This window comes from Cherax quadricarinatus, chromosome 42, assembly GCF_038502225.1.
Source record: "Cherax quadricarinatus isolate ZL_2023a chromosome 42, ASM3850222v1, whole genome shotgun sequence".
Classification (NCBI taxonomy): Eukaryota; Metazoa; Arthropoda; class Malacostraca; order Decapoda; family Parastacidae; genus Cherax; species Cherax quadricarinatus.
Window position 1 is genome coordinate 33,210,807 of NC_091333.1, and position 13,586 is coordinate 33,224,392.

The 13,586-nt window shown below is 48.9% G+C and overlaps 1 protein-coding gene across 1 annotated transcript in view; it reads right to left on the reverse strand.

Moving 5' to 3' along the window:
- Positions 1-13,586, reverse strand: part of LOC128687921 (methyltransferase-like protein 27) — a 174,625-nt gene that overhangs the window by 58,358 nt on the left and 102,681 nt on the right. The window lies entirely within an intron of this gene.

Consider the following 13,586-nt stretch of genomic DNA (forward strand, 5'->3'; position numbering starts at 1 on the left):
ATGCGACCCACACCAGTCCACTAACACCCAGGATGCAACCCCACACCAGTCCACTAACACCCAGGATGCCACCCACACCAGTCCACTAACACCCAGGATGCAACCCACACCAGTCCACTAACACCCAGGATGCGACCCACACCAGTCCACTAACACCCAGGATGCAACCCACACCAGTCCACTAACACCCAGGATGCAACCCACACCAGTCCACTAACACCCAGGATGCGACCCACACCAGTCCACTAACACCCAGGATGCAACCCACACCAGTCCACTAACACCCAGGATGCAACCCACACCAGTCCACTAACACCCAGGATGCAACCCACACCAGTCCTCTAACACCCAGGATGCGACCCACACCAGTCCACTAACACCCAGGATGCAACCCACACCAGTCCACTAACACCCAGGATGCAACCCACACCAGTCCTCTAACACCCGGGATGCAACCCACACCAGTCCTCTAACACCCGGGATGCAACCCACACCAGTCCTCTAACACCCGGGATGCAACCCACACCAGTCCACTAACACCCGGGATGCAACCCACACCAGTCCTCTAACACCCGGGATGCAACCCACACCAGTCCTCTAACACCCGGGATGCAACCCACACCAGTCCTCTAACACCCGGGATGCAACCCACACCAGTCCACTAACACCCGGGATGCAACCCACACCAGTCCTCTAACACCCGGGATGCAACCCACACCAGTCCACTAACACCCGGGATGTGACCCACACCAGTCCACTAACACCCGGGATGTGACCCACACCAGTCCACTAACACCCAGGATGTGACCCACACCAGTCCACTAACACCCAGGATGCAACCCACACCAGTCCACTAACACCCAGGATGCAACCCACACCAGTCCACTAACACCCAGGATGCAACCCACACCAGTCCACTAAAACCCAGGATGCAACCCACACCAGTCCACTAACACCCAGGATGTAACCCACACCAGTCCACTAACACCCAGGATGCAACCCACACCAGTCCTCTAACACCCAGGATGCAACCCACACCAGTCCACTAACACCCAGTATGCAACCCACACCAGTCCACTAACACCCAGGATGCCACCCACACCAGTCCACTAACACCCAGGATGTGACCCACACCAGTCCTCTAACACCCGGGATGCAACCCACACCAGTCCACTAACACCCGGGATGCAACCCACACCAGTCCTCTAACACCCGGGATGCAACCCACACCAGTCCACTAACACCCGGGATGTGACCCACACCAGTCCACTAACACCCGGGATGCAACCCACACCAGTCCTCTAACACCCAGGATGCAACCCACACCAGTCCTCTAACACCCGGGATGCAACCCACACCAGTCCACTAACACCCGGGATGCAACCCACACCAGTCCACTAACACCCGGGATGCAACCCACACCAGTCCACTAACACCCGGGATGCAACCCACACCAGTCCTCTAACACCCGGGATGTGACCCACACCAGTCCACTAACACCCAGGATGCAACCCACACCAGTCCACTAACACCCGGGATGCAACCCACACCAGTCCTCTAACACCCGGGATGTGACCCACACCAGTCCACTAACACCCAGGATGCACCCACACCAGTCCTCTAACACCCAGGATGTGACCCACACCAGTCCACTAACACCCAGAATGCCCACACCTGTCCTCTACCACCCGGGATGTGACCCACACCAGTCCTCTAACACCCGGGATGCAACCCACACCAGTCCTCTAACACCCGGGATGCAACCCACACCAGTCCTCTAACACCCGGGATGCAACCCACACCAGTCCACTAACACCCGGGATGTGACCCACACCAGTCCACTAACACCCAGGATGCAACCCACACCAGTCCTCTAACACCCGGGATGCAACCCACACCAGTCCTCTAACACCCAGGATGTGACCCACACCAGTCCACTAACACCCAGGATGCAACCCACACCAGTCCACTAACACCCAGGATGCAACCCACACCAGTCCACTAACACCCAGGATGCAACCCACACCAGTCCACTAACACCCAGGATGCCAGCCACACCAGTCCACTAACACCCAGGGATGTGACCCACACCAGACCCCTAACACCCAGGATGCAACCCACACCAGTCCACTAACACCCAGGATGTGACCCACACCAGTCCACTAACACCCAGGATGCAACCCACACCAGTCCACTAACACCCAGGATGCAACCCACACCAGTCCACTAACACCCAGGATGTGACCCACACCAGTCCTCTAACACCCAGGATGCAACCCACACCAGTCCACTAACACCCAGGATGCAACCCACACCAGTCCACTAACACCCAGGATGCAACCCACACCAGTCCACTAACACCCAGGATGCAACCCACACCAGTCCACTAACACCCAGGATGCAACCCACACCAGTCCACTAACACCCAGGATGTGACCCACACCAGTCCACTAACACCCAGGATGCAACCCACACCAGTCCACTAACACCCAGGATGTGACCCACACCAGTCCACTAACACCCAGGATGTGACCCACACCAGTCCACTAACACCCAGGATGCAACCCACACCAGTCCACTAACACCCAGGATGCAACCCACACCAGTCCACTAACACCCAGGATGTGACCCACACCAGTCCACTAACACCCAGGATGTGACCCACACCAGTCCACTAACACCCAGGATGTGACCCACACCAGTCCACTAACACCCAGGATGTGACCCACACCAGTCCACTAACACCCAGGATGCAACCCACACCAGTCCACTAACACCCAGGATGTGACCCACACCAGTCCACTAACACCCAGGATGCAACCCACACCAGTCCACTAACACCCAGGATGTGACCCACACCAGTCCACTAACACCCAGGATGCAACCCACACCAGTCCACTAACACCCAGGATGCAACCCACACCAGTCCACTAACACCCAGGATGCAACCCACACCAGTCCACTAACACCCAGGATGTGACCCACACCAGTCCACTAACACCCAGGATGTGACCCACACCAGTCCTCTAACACCCAGGATGTGACCCACACCAGTCCTCTAGAACCCAGGATGCCACCCACATCAGTCCTCTAACACCCAGGATGATGCAACCCACACCAGTCCACTAACACCCAGGATGTGACCCACACCAGTCCTCTAACACCCAGGATGTGCACCCACACCAGTCCACTAACACCCAGGATGCGACCCACACCAGTCCATGGATGACCCACACCAGTCCACTAACACCCAGGATGCAACCCACACCAGTCCACTAACACCCAGGATGCAACCCACACCAGTCCACTAACACCCAGGATGCCACCCACACCAGTCCACTAACACCCAGGATGTGACCCACACCAGTCCACTAACACCCAGGATGCAACCCACACCAGTCCACTAACACCCAGGATGCAACCCACACCAGTCCACTAACACCCAGGATGCAACCCACACCAGTCCACTAACACCCAGGATGCAACCCACACCAGTCCACTAACACCCAGGATGTAACCCACACCAGTCCACTAACACCCAGGATGCAACCCACACCAGTCCTCTAACACCCAGGATGCAACCCACACCAGTCCACTAACACCCAGGATGTGACCGACTCTAGTCATCTAACACCCAGGATGCAACCCACACCAGTCCACTAACACCCAGGATGCAACCCACACCAGTCCACTAACACCCAGGATGCAACCCACACCAGTCCACTAACACCCAGGATGCAACCCACACCAGTCCACTAACACCCAGGATGCAACCCACACCAGTCCACTAACACCCAGGATGTGACCCACACCAGTCCACTAACACCCAGGATGTGACCCACACCAGTCCACTAACACCCAGGATGTGACCCACACCAGTCCACTAACACCCAGGATGCAACCCACACCAGTCCACTAACACCCAGGATGTGACCCACACCAGTCCACTAACACCCAGGATGCGACCCACACCAGTCCACTAACACCCAGGATGCAACCCACACCAGTCCACTAACACCCAGGATGCAACCCACACCAGTCCTCTAACACCCGGGATGTGACCCACACCAGTCCACTAACACCCGGGATGCAACCCACACCAGTCCTCTAACACCCGGGATGTGACCCACACCAGTCCACTAACACCCGGGATGCAACCCACACCAGTCCACTAACACCCGGGATGCAACCCACACCAGTCCACTAACACCCGGGATGCAACCCACACCAGTCCTCTAACACCCGGGATGTGACCCACACCAGTCCACTAACACCCGGGATGCAACCCACACCAGTCCACTAACACCCGGGATGCAACCCACACCAGTCCTCTAACACCCGGGATGTGACCCACACCAGTCCACTAACACCCAGGATGCAACCCACACCAGTCCACTAACACCCAGGATGCAACCCACACCAGTCCACTAACACCCAGGATGCAACCCACACCAGTCCACTAACACCCAGGATGCGACCCACACTGGTCCAGTATCACCCAGGATGTGACCCACACCAGTCCACTAACACCCAGGATGCAACCCACACCAGTCCACTAACACCCAGGATGCAACCCACACCAGTCCACTAACACCCAGGATGCAACCCACACCAGTCCACTAACACCCAGGATGCAACCCACACCAGTCCACTAACACCCAGGATGCAACCCACACCAGTCCACTAACACCCAGGATGTGACCCACACCAGTCCACTAACACCCAGGATGTGACCCACACCAGTCCTCTAACACCCAGGATGTGACCCACACCAGTCCACTAACACCCAGGATGTGACCCACACCAGTCCACTAACACCCAGGATGTGACCCACACCAGTCCACTAACACCCAGGATGTGACCCACACCAGTCCACTAACACCCAGGATGTGACCCACACCAGTCCACTAACACCCAGGATGTGACCCACACCAGTCCACTAACACCCAGGATGTGACCCACACCAGTCCACTAACACCCAGGATGTGACCCACACCAGTCCACTAACACCCAGGATGTGACCCACACCAGTCCACTAACACCCAGGATGCGACCCACACCAGTCCACTAACACCCAGGATGTGACCCACACCAGTCCACTAACACCCAGGATGCGACCCACACCAGTCCACTAACACCCAGGATGAGACCCACACCAGTCCACTAACACCCAGGATGTGACCCACACCAGTCCACTAACATCCCTAACGTTGAATTATACCCTGTGGACTAACGTTGAATTATACCCTGTGGACTAACGTTGAATTATACCCCGTGGACTAACGTTGAATTATACCCCGTGGACTAACGTTGAATTATACCCCGTGGACTAACGTTGAATTATACCCTGTGGACTAACGTTGAATTATACCCCGTGGAGTAACGTTGAATTATACCCCGTGGACTAACTTTGAATTATACCCCGTGGACTAACGTTGAATTATACCCCTTGGACTAACGTTGAATTATACCCCGTGGACTAACGTTGAATTGTACCCCGTGGACTAACGTTGAATTATATCCTGTGGACTAACGTTGAATTATACCCCGTGGACTAACGTTGAATTATACCCTGTGGACTAACGTTGAATTATACCCCGTGGACTAAAGTTGAATTATACCCCGTGGACTAACGTTGAATTATACCCCGTGGACTAACGTTGAATTATACCCCGTGGACTAACGTTGAATTATACCCCGCGGACTAACGTTGAATTATCCCCCGTGGACTAACGTTGAATTATACCCCGTGGACTAACGTTGAATTATACCCCGTGGACTAACGTTGAATTATACCCCGTGGACTAACGTTGAATTATACCCCGTGGACTAACGTTGAATTATACCCCGTGGACTAACGTTGAATTATACCCCGTGGACTAACGTTGAATTATACCCCGTGGACTAACGTTGAATTATATCCCGTTTACTAACGTTCAATTATACCCCGTGGACTAACGTTGAATTATACCCGGTGGACTAACGTTGAATTATACCCCGTGGACTAACGTTGAATTATACCCCGTGGACTAACGTTGAATTATACCCCGTGGACTAACGTTGAATTATACCCCGTGGACTAACGTTGAATTATACCCCGTGGACTAACGTTGAATTATACCCGGTGGACTAACGTTGAATTATACCCCGAGGACTAACGTTGAATTATACCCTGTGGACTAACGTTGAATTATACCCCATGGACTAACGTTGAATTATACCCCGTGGACTAACGTTGAATTATACCCCGTGGACTAACTTTGAATTATACCCCGTGGACTAACGTTGAATTATACCCCGTGGACTAACGTTGAATTATACACCGTGGACTAACGTTGAATTATACCCCGTGGACTAACGTTGAATTATACTCCGTGGACTAACGTTGAATTATACCCCGTGGACTAACGTGGAAGTATACCCCGTGGACTAACGTTGAATTATACCCCGTGGACTAACGTTGAATTATACCCCGTGGACTAACGTTGAATTATACCCCGTGGACTAACGTTGAATTATACCCCGTGGACCAACGTTGAATTATACCCCGAAGACTAACGTTGAATTATACCCCGTGGACTAACGTTAAATTATACCCCGTGGACTAACGTTGAATTATACCCCGTGGACTAACGTTGAATTATACCCCGTGGACTAACGTTGAATTATACCCCGTGGACTAACGGTGAATTATACCCCGTGGACTAACGTTGAATTATACCCCGTGGACTAACGTTGAATTATACCCCGTGGACTAACGTTGAATTATACCCCGTGGACTAACGTTGAATTATACCCCGTGGACTAACGTTGAATTATACCCCGTGGACAAACGTTGAATTATACCCCGTGGACCAACGTTGAATTATAGCCCGTGGACTAACGTTGAATTATACCCCGTGGACCAACGTTGAATTATACCCCGTGGACTAACGTTGAATTATACCCCGTTGACTAACGTTGAATTATACCCCGTGGACTAACGTTGAATTATACCCCGAGGACGAACGTTGAATTATACCCCGTGGACTAACGTTGAATTATACACCGTGGACTAACGTTGAATTATACCCCGTGGACTAGTGGACTAACGTTGAATTATACCCCGTGGACTAACGCTGAATTATACCCCGTCGACTAACGTTGAATTATACCCTGTAGACTAACGTTGAACTATACCCCGTGGACTAACGTTGAATTATACCCCGTGGACTAACGTTGAACTATACCCCGTGGACTAACGTTGAATTATACCCCGAGGACTAACGTTGAATTATACCCCGGGGACTAATGTTGAATTATACCCCGTGGACTAACGTTGAATTATACCCCGTGGACTAACGTTGAATTATACCCCGTGGACTAACGTTGAATTATACCTTGTGGACTAACGTTGAATTATACCCCGTGGACTAACGTTGAATTATATCCCGTTTACTATCGTTGAATTATACCCCGTGGACTAACGTTGAATTATATCCCGTTTACTATCGTTGAATTATACCCCGTGGACTAACGTTGAATTATACCCCGTGGACTAACGTTGAATTATACCCCGTGGACTAACGTTGAATTATACCCCGTGGTCTAACGTTGAATTATACCCCTTGGACTAACGTTGAATTATACCCCGTGGACTAACGTTGAATTATACCCCGTGGACTAACGTTGAATTATACCCAGTGGACTAACGTTGAATTATACCCCGAGGACTAACGTTGAATTATACCCCGTGGACTAACGTTGAATTATACCCCGTGGACTAACGTTGAATTATACCCCGTGGACTAACGTTGAATTATACCCCGTGGACTAACTTTGAATTATACCCCGTGGACTAACGTTGAATTATACCCCGTGGACTAACGTTGAATTATACCCCGTGGACTAACGTTGAATTATACCCCGTGGACTAACGTTGAATTATACCCCGTGGACTAACGTTGAATTATACCCCGTGGACTAACGTTGAATTATACCCCGTGGACTAACGTTGAAGTATACCCCGTGGACTAACGTTGAATTATACCCCGTGGACTAACGTTGAATTATACCCCGTGGACTAACGTTGAATCATACCCCGTGGACTAACGTTGAATTATACCCCGTGGACCAACGTTGAATTATACCCCGTGGACTAACGTTGAATTATACCCCGTGGACTAACGTTGAATTATACCCCGTGGACTAACGTTGAATTATACCCCGTGGACTAACGTTGAATTATACCCCGTGGACTAACGTTGAATTATACCCCTTGGACTAACGTTGAATTATACCCCGTGGACTAACGTTGAATTATACCCCGTGGACTAACGTTGAATTATACCCCGTGGACTAACGTTGAATTATACCCCGTGGACTAACGTTGAATTATACCCCGTGGACTAACGTTGAATTATACCCCGTGGACAAACGTTGAATTATACCCCGTGGACCAACGTTGAATTATACCCCGTGGACTAACGTTGAATTATACCCCGTGGGCCAACGTTGAATTATACCCCGTGGACTAACGTTGAATTATACCCCGTGGACTAACGTTGAATTATACCCCGTGGGCCAACGTTGAATTATACCCCGTGGACTAACGTTGAATTATACCCCGTGGACTAACGTTGAATTATACCCTGTGGACTAACGTTGAATTATACCCCGAGGACGAACGTTGAATTATACCCCGTGGACTAACGTTGAATTATACCCCGTGGACTAACGTTGAATTATACCCCGTGGACTAGTGGACTAACGTTGAATTATACCCCGTGGACTAACGCTGAATTATACCCCGTCGACTAACGTTGAATTATACCCTGTGGACTAACGTTGAATTATACCCCGTGGACTAACGTTGAACTATACCCCGTGGACTAACGTTGAATTATACCCCGTGGACTAACGTTGAACTATACCCCGTGGACCAACGTTGAATTATACCCCGTGGACTAACGTTGAATTATACCACGTGGACTAATGTTGAATTATACCCCGTAAACTAACGTTGAATTATAAACCGTGGACTAACGTTGAATTATACGCCATGGACTAACGTTGAATTATACCCCGTGGACTAACGTTGAATTATACCCCGTGGACTAACGTTGAATTATACCCCCCGTGGACTAACGTTGAATTATACCCCGTGGACTAACGTTGAATTATACCCCGTGGACTAACGTTGAATTATACCCCGTGGACTAACGTTGAATTATACCCCGTGGACTAACGTTGAATTATACCCCGTGGACTAACGTTGAATTATACCCCGTGGACTAACGTTGAATTATACCCCGTGGACTAACGTTGAATTATACCCCGTGGACTAACGTTGAAATATACGTTGAATTATACCCCGTCGTCGACTCACTTTGAATTATACCCCGTGGACTAACGTTGAATTATACCCCGTGGACTAACGTTGAATTATACCCCGTGGACTAACGTTGAATTATACCCCGTGGACTAACGTTGAATTATACCCCGTGGACTAACGTTGAATTATACCCCGTGGACTAACGTTGAATTATACCCCGTGGACTAACGTTGAATTATACCCCGTGGACTAACGTTGAATTATACCCCGTGGACTAACGTTGAATTATACCCCGTGGACTAACGTTGAATTATACCCCGTGGACTAACGTTGAATTATACCCCGTGGACTAACGTTGAATTATACCCCGTGGACTAACGTTGAATTATACCCCGTGGACTAACGTTGAATTATACCCCGTGGACTAACGTTGAATTATACCCCGTGGACTAACGTTGAATTATACCCCGTGGACTAACGTTGAATTATACCCCGTGGACTAACGTTGAATTATACCCCGTGGACTAACGTTGAATTATACCCCGTGGACTAACGTTGAATTATACCCCGTGGACTAACGTTGAATTATACCCCGTGGACTAACGTTGAATTATACCCCGTGGACTAACGTTGAATTATACCCCGTGGACTAACGTTGAATTATACCCTGTGGACTAACGTTGAATTATACCCCGTGGACTAACGTTGAACTATACCCCATGGACTAACGTTGAATTATACCCCGTGGACTAACGTTGAATTATACCCCGTGGACTAACGTTGAATTATACCCCGTGGACTAACGTTGAATTATACCCCGTGGACTAACGTTGAATTATACCCCGTGGACTAACGTTGAATTATACCCCGTGGACTAACGTTGAATTATACCCTGTGGACTAACGTTGAATTATACCCCGTGGACTAACGTTGAACTATACCCCGTGGACTAACGTTGAATTATACCCCGTGGACTAACGTTGAATTATACCCCGTGGACTAACGTTGAATTATACCCCGTGGACTAACGTTGAATTATACCCCGTGGACTAACGTTGAATTATACCCCGTGGACTAACGTTGAATTATACCCCGTGGACTAACGTTGAATTATACCCCGTGGACTAACGTTGAATTATACCCCGTGGACTAACGTTGAATTATACCCCGTGGACTAACGTTGAATTATACCCCGTGGACTAACGTTGAATTATACCCCGTGGACTAACGTTGAATTATACCCCGTGGACTAACGTTGAATTATACCCCGTGGACTAACGTTGAATTATACCCCGTGGACTAACGTTGAATTATACCCCGTGGACTAACGTTGAATTATACCCCGTGGACTAACGTTGAATTATACCCCGTGGACTAACGTTGAATTATACCCCGTGGACTAACGTTGAATTATACCCCGTGGACTAACGTTGAATTATACCCCGTGGACTAACGTTGAATTATACCCTGTGGACTAACGTTGAATTATACCCCGTGGACTAACGTTGAATTATACCCCGTGGACTAACGTTGAATTATACCCCGTGGACTAACGTTGAATTATACCCCGTGGACTAACGTTGAATTATACCCCGTGGACTAACGTTGAATTATACCCCGTGGACTAACGTTGAATTATACCCCGTGGACTAACGTTGAATTATACCCCGTGGACTAACGTTGAATTATACCCCGTGGACTAACGTTGAATTATACCCCGTGGACTAACGTTGAATTATACCCCGTGGACTAACGTTGAATTATACCCCGTGGACTAACGTTGAATTATACCCCGTGGACTAACGTTGAATTATACCCCGTGGACTAACGTTGAATTATACCCCGTGGACTAACGTTGAATTATACCCCGTGGACTAACGTTGAATTATACCCCGTGGACTAACGTTGAATTATACCCCGTGGACTAACGTTGACTAACCCCGTGGACTAACGTTGAATTATACCCCGTGGACTAACGTTGAATTATACCCCGTGGACTAACGTTGAATTATACCCCGTGGACTAACGTTGAATTATACCCCGTGGACTAACGTTGAATTATACCCCGTGGACTAACGTTGAATTATACCCCGTGGACTAACGTTGAATTATACCCCGTGGACTAACGTTGAATTATACCCCGTGGACTAACGTTGAATTATACCCCGTGGACTAACGTTGAATTATACCCCGTGGACTAACGTTGAATTATACCCCGTGGACTAACGTTGAATTATACCCCGTGGACTAACGTTGAATTATACCCCGTGGACTAACGTTGAATTATACCCCGTGGACTAACGTTGAATTATACCCCGTGGACTAACGTTGAATTATACCCCGTGGACTAACGTTGAATTATACCCCGTGGACTAACGTTGAATTATACCCCGTGGACTAACGTTGAATTATACCCCGTGGACTAACGTTGAATTATACCCCGTGGACTAACGTTGAATTATACCCCGTGGACTAACGTTGAATTATACCCCGTGGACTAACGTTGAATTATACCCCGTGGACTAACGTTGAATTATACCCCGTGGACTAACGTTGAATTATACCCCGTGGACTAACGTTGAATTATACCCCGTGGACTAACGTTGAATTATACCCCGTGGACTAACGTTGAATTATACCCCGTGGACTAACGTTGAATTATACCCCGTGGACTAACGTTGAATTATACCCCGTGGACTAACGTTGAATTATACCCCGTGGACTAACGTTGAATTATACCCCGTGGACTAACGTTGAATTATACCCCGTGGACTAACGTTGAATTATACCCCGTGGACTAACGTTGAATTATACCCCGTGGACTAACGTTGAATTATACCCCGTGGACTAACGTTGAATTATACCCCGTGGACTAACGTTGAATTATACCCCGTGGACTAACGTTGAATTATACCCCGTGGACTAACGTTGAATTATACCCCGTGGACTAACGTTGAATTATACCCCGTGGACTAACGTTGAATTATACCCCGTGGACTAACGTTGAATTATACCCCGTGGACTAACGTTGAATTATACCCCGTGGACTAACGTTGAATTATACCCCGTGGACTAACGTTGAATTATACCCCGTGGACTAACGTTGAATTATACCCCGTGGACTAACGTTGAATTATACCCCGTGGACTAACGTTGAATTATACCCCGTGGACTAACGTTGAATTATACCCCGTGGACTAACGTTGAATTATACCCCGTGGACTAACGTTGAATTATACCCCGTGGACTAACGTTGAATTATACCCCGTGGACTAACGTTGAATTATACCCCGTGGACTAACGTTGAATTATACCCCGTGGACTAACGTTGAATTATACCCCGTGGACTAACGTTGAATTATACCCCGTGGACTAACGTTGAATTATACCCCGTGGACTAACGTTGAATTATACCCCGTGGACTAACGTTGAATTATACCCCGTGGACTAACGTTGAATTATACCCCGTTGACTAACGTTGAATTATACCCCGTGGACTAACGTTGAATTATACCCCGTGGACTAACGTTGAATTATACCCCGTGGACTAACGTTGAATTATACCCCGTGGACTAACGTTGAATTATACCCCGTGGACTAACGTTGAATTATACCCCGTGGACTAACGTTGAATTATACCCCGTGGACTAACGTTGAATTATACCCCGTGGACTAACGTTGAATTATACCCCGTGGACTAACGTTGAATTATACCCCGTGGACTAACGTTGAATTATACCCCGTGGACTAACGTTGAATTATACCCCGTGGACTAACGTTGAATTATACCCCGTGGACTAACGTTGAATTATACCCCGTGGACTAACGTTGAATTATACCCCGTGGACTAACGTTGAATTATACCCCGTGGACTAACGTTGAATTGTACCCCGTGGACTAACGTTGAATTATACCCCTAACGTTGAATTATACCCTGTGACTAACGTTGAATTATACCCCGTGGACTAACGTTGAATTATACCCCTAACGTTGAATTATACCCCGTGGACTAACGTTGAATTATACCCCGTGGACTAACGTTGAATTATACCCCGTGGACTAACGTTGAATTATACCCCGTGGACTAACGTTGAATTATACCCCGTGGACTAACGTTGAATTATACCCCGTGGACTAACGTTGAATTATACCCCGTGGACTAACGTTGAATTATACGCCGTGGACTAACGTTGAATTATACCCCTAACGTGGACTAACGTTGAATTATACCCCGTGGACTAACGTTGAATTATACCCCGTGGACTAACGTTGA